Source organism: Galeopterus variegatus, unplaced genomic scaffold (genome assembly GCF_000696425.1).
Source record: "Galeopterus variegatus unplaced genomic scaffold, G_variegatus-3.0.2 Scaffold6085, whole genome shotgun sequence".
In the NCBI taxonomy this organism is placed as follows: domain Eukaryota; kingdom Metazoa; phylum Chordata; class Mammalia; order Dermoptera; family Cynocephalidae; genus Galeopterus; species Galeopterus variegatus.
In genome coordinates, this window is record NW_007732196.1 from 48,707 (window position 1) to 57,231 (window position 8,525).

General features: G+C 34.9%; 1 long non-coding RNA gene across 1 annotated transcript in view; it reads left to right on the forward strand.

Moving 5' to 3' along the window:
- Positions 1-4,897: 4,897 nt before the first annotated feature.
- The window catches only part of LOC103605804, a 68,651-nt gene continuing 65,023 nt past the window's right edge, over positions 4,898-8,525 (forward strand). Inside the window, exons 1-2 of the long non-coding RNA XR_551812.1 lie at positions 4,898-5,055; positions 5,874-5,993. This is a non-coding gene — a long non-coding RNA (uncharacterized LOC103605804). The remainder of the gene's footprint in view (positions 5,056-5,873; positions 5,994-8,525) is intronic.

The following is an 8,525-nucleotide window of genomic DNA, read 5'->3' on the forward strand; positions in this document are numbered from 1 at the left end:
CTCAACATAACTTTTTAAAATTAATTGCAAGTTGTGCCATAATTTAGTAGTTTGTTTCTTGTTATTGCTTAGTCGTATTCCATGTGTGGATATGCCACAATTTGTTTATTCACTCACATATTGATAGATAATTGGGGTTGTTCCGAATTTGGGGCTATTTTGAAAATGTTATAAACACTCATGTGCAAATGTTTGTGTTGAGACATTTTCTCATGTCTTTTGGATTCTCTAGGTTCATTGTTGGGGTTGTTCCCAATTTGGGGCTATTTTGAAAATGTTATAAACATTCATGTGCAAATGTTTGTGTTGAGACATTTTCTCATGTCTTTTGGATTCTCTAGGTTCATTGGTAAGTCCGTGTTTACCTTTACGGGAAACTGTCCAACTGTTTTCCAAAGTGGTTGTACCACTATTGGAATTCTTATCAGGAAAACAGACGCAAGAAGGACACATGCTAAAACACAAGTTAATTTAAAACATCTCCATACCAAGACAAAATCCTTTCATTCGCTAACAGTTATATCTGGAGTGAGTGACCATCTGGAGTAGTTAGCTCTTTCTGTCCTATTGTTTTGACATAAAAGGATAAATACATCACTTTTGCCTATTATTTTGCAGCGACATCTAGTCTTATAGAGGTAGTGGAAGCATTTTATAGTTCTACTTCTAAATGAAGTAGAAGGCTTTTATAGTTCTAGTTTACAATTGATGGCTGAATTTCACTTTAGGGAGCAATTTCAAAAGAAAATGATGGTTTGGGACATGATAATGGGAAAGAAAATTAAGAAGATGAAATTGGTACTCAGATGGATCTTCTGGGCCCCAGTTCTCTCCATCAGAAAAGTGGACATAATAAAAATGCTAGCCATCTCTTGCTATGTCATGTGAATTAAGACTTAGGAGTTCCTTAGTGGAAAACATTTTATAACCGGTAAAGTTTTTCAGTGGATTCATTGAAATGCCAGCTTCTAAGACAGCTATTTTGAAAAGAATTGTACAGAGTGAAAATTACCAGGTAAATTGGAGAAATATGTTTCCTCAAGTCAAAAATTTCACTTGTAATTTAGCTTATCAAGAAATTCTCAGTCTCATTCTATAGTGCTCATTCCTTTGTCGAGAGCATGAAACCAATGAGATTTGATGCTCTAAGTAATTGGTGGAAATGTCTGCCCTACAATAGAGAGATCATCTTAAGGGCCTTGAAAGCAGCAAGGTGGATATTTATACAACCCTCTTAATGTGCAACTAGAGATACACTAGTTACTAGAATTAAAAATTATCTTATGGCCCAGATGGGAAATTAAACTTTAAAAACAGCCATTTTTGCACAATGGAAACTACTGCAGCAAGTGCTGTACTCAGCACTCCATTTTCTAGTTTTTGCTCTGGTCATTATTTGGTTTTCATAGGAATCTAAAGCGTACTGATTGCAGACACTTGGCTGCTCCTCATTAAAAATTTTAAATTTGCCAAATCTGTCTGTACTTGCTTTCATTCTCTTTTCAGCACTTCACAAGTCTGGTCTGGTCCCTTCACCTCATGTAGTATCCTCAAGACCACTGTTTGCTCTCCAGGTCCGTCACTCATTCCCTTAAGGTCTCAGTGCCCTCTTACTTATAAGGCCATAACCTTCATCACAGGAAACCCACTGGTGCCTCAGAGCTTCCTCTGGTGATCACATGAACAACAGAAGGGTTAATAGGTGTTGAAGTACACACACACACACACACACACACACACACACACACACACACACACACACACACACACACACACACACACACACACACACACACACACACACACACACACACACACACACACACACACACACACACACACACACACACACACACACACACACACACACACACACACACACACACACACACACACACACACACACACACACACACACACACACACCCCGCACAACTCACACAAGCAGCTTATGTGGGAGAGATTGCAAATCATGGTCAGGAGTGGGCATTATTGACACCTGTAGAAAGAGCCAATACAAACGTGTTGATTCAGATAGACTTTTTGTGTACTAGACACTTTAGAAGATTTAAGCTATCCTTTTTGACATAACTGTTCATCATTTCTCTTCAGAATTACCCCAGGTCTGTAAAGTAGTCTTCTTAAATTTTATGCTTTGAGACATTATCTATCATAAAATATATCTGGATTTTCTTAAATCTAGATATAGTCTAGGTTTTTTGATGGAAATATAAAGAAATACATTGAAAATGTGTTGGTTTCATTTATTTTTCATTTATTGACACAACAAATATTTTATGAGTACCTGGAAATGGAAGAACAGTTCAGAATTGCTTTAATTTGCTTTTTGTTGGTGTTAATAACATTAAAGTCTCAATTTGTCTGAGAGATAATAGTTCCTTTGTATGTTTCCTATCCTGAAAGATTTTGAGGGGTATTACAAATTGTTAAAAGTTTACTCATTTCAATAAGATTCCAAAAACTGGCTTCTTATTAAAGGTAAAGCCATCTGATGCTATCATTAGAAAATGAGAAGGTCAAGATACAGAAAAACTATTAATTGCTTTTACATATCGAACGTTCATATCAAAGGTGCAAAGAAACCAGGAAAGTGTGACGTTATAGTCTATCCTTTAATTCCCCAGAGTATCTAAATTCATTTTATCATGTTATTAGCCTCACCACCTTTATAGTTGTATTAGAATATTCCCTATTATACCTGTCAAACAAAACTTTGCAATTTACAGAACACTCAATTTTCAAAATAATGATGGTCAGAAGTTGTTTTTAAAATTCTCAGGTAATCAAATTGTGTTTCAGTTGGCTATGATGATTAGTCAGTATCTGGCTTGGCTGAGTATGAGGACAAGAAAAATATATCTGAACACCCTTACTCATAGAACTATAGGAGAGTCAAATTATAGTATCTCAAAATAGAGACAGATGATTCAAGTAAATAATGGTAACCAAGGGCACATATATTTTTAAGGAACTGAAAAACTTTGAACAAATTCCAAATTGTTAGACAATGGGTAAGAGGTGCTCATTTAAGGTAGTCGATGAGAGAAAATCAACAGAAAAAAGTCTGACAAATGTTCAAAGTAAGTTATAAAGACATGGTGGTCAATAGTATTAAAGTCACTTAGAAGCCTATATCAGATGATTAGTGTTTGCTCTATTGGAACCAAATGATATTTTAAATTTATTTCAGTAATTCTTATCAGGCTACCTTCCATGTATTAGGTAATCTAAATGATCTTTAAATTATTGTCAAACTCTACCTTAAAGAGAGCTTTCACAAAGGACATGCAATTCATATCATCTGGAGTTACTGTCATTTCTAGGCTAAGTCCCATGGAAATTCATAACTTAGAAATGAAATCACAAAGATGCAACTGCCTTCATAATGCCAATGCAGCGGTTATAAATATTTCATGACCATTGCATGGGCAGGGGCAGATCTCCATTTTCATGAGTTAGAATTTGTACTGTTAAATCTCCAGATTTTACTATTCATAATGCACAGTATGCCCTGTAGAGCATTCCGTATAGTACTTTCTTAATATTTATGTTTAATGAAGAAATTACTGTTCTGAAAAGAGAACAAGCCAAACCAAAGATTTCTTGTTAAAAGTATTAAGTTTTGCTGAATAGAGATGATAACAGTCAACAGAAATTACCTCATTGCAGTATCTTAGCACAAAAACGCGTAACTTTTAGAATAATGCAGGATGACGGATCAGGACACATTAAACCTAAATGAAAAGGTTCTTTCTAAAGGTTATAACGTTAGAAATCTCATCTTAAAAGAATTCTAAAGGTTAAAATGCAAAGAGCAACTTTCTTACATATAAAAATATTAATTACAAATGATATACTTGCCTACTATTTCGTAGTTTAAATATAAGCCTATATTTTTATGGGTTTTTCTTTTATTCAAAAACATTTTAACTTGCTAAGATAATATTACCAAGTTCAATAATGAATTGCTATTGAATATTTTAAGGTAATTTATCAAAGCACATTATCAGTACCTGTCAGAATAAATTTTGCACTAAAAGTGATGAAAAAAAGAACTATCTTATGTGTTAAAACCAAAGAACATTACTACAGCTAAGTTATTTCAATGGAAAGGATAGGTGTTTGCCCTCTAAATGATACTTTGCCCATGAGAAAATAAAAGCCTGAAAAATCACAGAAAACGGGTGCAGGAAAATGTCTATTCCTTACTTTTAAAAATGAGCATTTGATATTTTATTTCGTTTTTGTCATTTTGATCAATTCTTTCAAGTAGATGAGTGTTGAAAAATGCTGCACAGAACTTGGTAACATTTACAAAAGTAACAGAAAGTTACTGATCAGCTCATGTATAATCCAAGGCTGAATTACTCCACATTAGCATATAGCATATATCACGTTCAGATTGATGATGAAGTCTCAGGTTTTCTTTTGAATACACTTCAACAAGACTAAACCTTCTAATAATGAAAGCAACATGCTTCAGATTTGATATCATTCACCCAGGAGTCAGCAGTTTAAATCTTTTTTTATTAGGCTTAAACCAATGAGGTCACTAGAAATTCTGTAATGTTTCCTGAACTTACCACCAGAAGTTTATGTTTCATTCCTGATATTATTCAACTGAAAGTGGAAAACACATTCTTCCATTTGGCTCTTTGTAATTTTATTTTCCAAAGGCTCCCTTGAGGAATTTAACCTTTATGTGATGAGCTTGCAGTTCACCTGAAGTGTGTTAACCTCAGTTCCCTAATGAGTCTAGGTGTAATACTGAGGAGGAATTTGAGAAATATATCATGTACCTCATTGTCAAGTTGGATTTGTCTTGCACATCTCTGGCTTTGCTGTTGTTCCAGTACACATTTTGATCACAATTCTTTAATTATGTTCTATATTTAACTGACCTATTTGAACAGGATCCAGAGCTGGTGCGGAACATCTGTCGCTGGGTTAGGCAAGCTGTTCAGATTCCTTTTTTTGCCAAGTTGACCCCAAATGTCACTGATATTGTAAGCATCGCAAGAGCCGCAAAGGAAGGTAAGAACTGGTATTGCATCATTTGCCTAGTTTTGCAAATATTGGCCTGAATTTTGTAGCCGTACTAGAGTAGGTCTTTTTCCACAAACATATGTGTATATGTTTGTTTAGATTTTAAGGAAAGTGTTAAATTGAGCACTTAATCTCACATGTGCAGTAGATTTAAATCTGGACCCAAAGGCTCCCAAACTTTGGCTTGGGAGCAAAAGATCATTTGTAATTTTTCCTAAAAAATACTTGTTTCACACATAAAGAATTGAGACAAAACCACAGTCAGCAAACCACTCCAAAATAAATGACCTCGTAATATAACAATTCATCAATAGCATTTGAACCTTTAATAAAGTTAAAAAAAAAGATACCAGCTCCCACAATGTGAAATTTCTTTTGAGTTCCTTTTATATTTGATAGGGTCTAGTACATTTCCTTAAACACATGCTCATTAAATATTTGTTGAATATATAAACCATGAAGTCAATGCATGACTTTACAAATCATAAATACTTGTATTCCATCCATGGAAATTGCACCCTGGCTTGCAAAGACATTGTAAATTACTTGGGAAATGACACTGAATGCAAAGTATTTGGCATCAACAAGTCTTTATAATAATTAGGAAAATGAAATCATAGTAATTAAATTTTTTAATGCCTAGAATTTTAAGCATAATCATAAGAATTAAAATAGTAAAGATACTTGAGGGGATGAAATATTCTCAAGAGAAAGTAGAGTGTGCATTCTCCTGGATGATGGGGGTTCAAATGGGTTTTTACCATTGTGTCTTTAAGAACTGCAGGCAAACAATGTGTTTTTCACAGGTGGTGCAGATGGCGTTACAGCCACCAACACTGTCTCAGGCCTGATGGGATTAAAAGCCGATGGCACACCTTGGCCAGCAGTGGGTATTGGAAAGCGGACCACATATGGAGGAGTGTCTGGTAGGTGTTGCCCTCTCTTTGCATTATGCTTCCTTGGAGGTTGCTGAAAAATCATGAGATCGTATTGCAAGCAAAAGCATCGTGTCTTTTATGATCCCAAATTTGTATAACTCATGGCTGGTCAATATTGCTAATAGTTCCGACAGATGGAACAGACTGAATGTGAAGGCTCAAGTGACAGCACAAGATGAGAGTGCCGAGGTAGGGTCTTATACAAATTCTATTCTCTTGTGGTCTGTGCTTTCCTCAGAATTTCTCATTGTCACAATTGTCTTGCCACTTATTAGTAAAGCTTATACCAGGGCTCTTCAAGAGAAAAATATAAGCACCCTGATTATAATGTCTTTTTCATAGTCTGGATGAGTTTCCACTCTTCCTAGAATTTTTAAATCTACCTTCTTCAAAAAGCCTTGCTTTCACAACTGCCCTAAACAAACCATTAAAGCATTGCATTTAAGCTTCAGCTAAGACATTTGCAGACCTCACACCTTCATACACTCTTTCTCATCACCAAACACTTGCATTTAAAAAACAAGGAGAAGTTTTTATCCCAAGGTCCCATTCAGCATCTTTGCCCTGCACATCCTGTGGCTGTGACAACGTGAAGTTGATCTTGCAAAGACAATGCTGTGAGGTTCTTGACTGTAATGGTATGGTGATTAATCTCTTTGGTGATAGAGAAAGTGGTAAATACACAGAAGATAGCAGTGTTTCCCTGTTTAAGAAAAGCGTTGCTGAATTAAACCAAAATGTGCTTTTGGAAGAAGCTGGATAGACACAAATAAAGCTCTGTCCATGTTGAGGTATTCTGCTTTGAGAGTACGAAATATGTCTATTAGCCATGATAAAAAAAACAGCAACAACAAAAGGTCATATCCTGCTTTTAATTGAATGCCATTCCCACAGCGTCAGAAAGGGGAAGGCTGACAAGGAGCACCTACTCAGGCTTCAGACACAGCACTCTTTTATCAGGAGCTATCACACGGGGCCTTAAATATTATTGTAATGCAGAATAACATAGACCGTGTTAGCAAGTGCCACAGAAAGAGAGTCAGGAGACTCTAGAGTTGGGCTGTAACGTGCATGATGTTTTCTGTCAGCCCATTTCAATTTTTCCAGGCTGCCATGTTGACAGCAAGAGAATAAAGGAGGTCACAAGGGTGCTAAACATTAAAAATTAATAAAAGAACTATTGCAGTAGTATTTTATATAAGTAACACAATTCACGTTTTCTCATTTAAGCTGCAATTTCTGAATATTCTCCCATACTATAACTCAGTCTAATAAAAACCATGAAATTACAGCATTAGAAGAAGCCTTTTGTGTTGCAGTCTTTAAGCATACACACACTGGAAATTATAGCAGCACCTGAAAACAAGTTCAGCTATACCTCAGGGCCTGTTAGCATTTCCATAAAACTCTATTTCTAAGATTTATAAATTCATATATAAATATGCACTTGGGCTATAAGCTCAGCTAAGCCTGAATGGAACTTTCATTTTAAACCACGAAAAGTCCCTAACATTTTTAAGGGCTTGTATCTCACTTCTAATAGGTTGTATATTAAGTTCTTCCACATTAAACAATCTGTTTTGAAAATAGCCTTTCTCCATATTGACAAAATTAATACAGTTTTTCTCCTTTAAAGCAACGCTTGCTTTAGTTTAAAGGTATTAGAATCTGAAAAGCAGTTTAAATAGGCTATGATAATATATTTTAGGACAGAAGCAAGTGCTATAACCAGGTACTTTCAGAATGAATTATAGCAAAACCTAGCCTAGAAAAATTGTGTTAAATAATAATGGTTTCAAATTTTAGGAGAGGTTTATCAAATATGGCTGTCAGGACTTCAACTGCTGCTTCAATATAGATAATAATACAAAATATGGTAGGTATTTTTACAAGTTTTTAAAAAAATTTACCACAGTACGGTGCTAATGTCTTCCCAAGTTTCCTCTCAGAGCATTGGAATGTCTACTTTTAAAAGAGCTGCTTGAATCACAGATTTTTTTAAGGTAAAAGCTAAATATAATTCAAACTTGGATACCCACCTGAAAAACAACACATATTTTCCATTGCCAGGAAAGACTACTTGATTCAATCTTTATTATTTTTTCTCAGAATAAGATTGCTGCTATTTGAAATGAAGGTTATGTTTTGTTTAAATGGGGAAATATTGAGGCATCTGGGGTAGTGCACCTGCTATAGAAAAATGGTCACATTTTAGTAATGTTCTCTTAAAATGCATTAGTTAATAAGGGGGAGTGACTTGCATTGGGAAGATAGACTCTCAGGTAAGAAATGTAAGTTGAATTATTTCAAATACGATTAGCCTGAATTCTAGGACTATGTTTTTCAAACATTGGTTCCCAACTCATGAGTATATACTATGCAATGAAGTGTAATGAACTGTAATCAACATTTTAAAAAATAGAATAGAAAAAAATGTCAGAATGCTTTACACATGCTTTGCACATAGTTGGAAAAAGCATTGTTTGGTCACACTTTTTCAATTATAAACATAATTTGCAC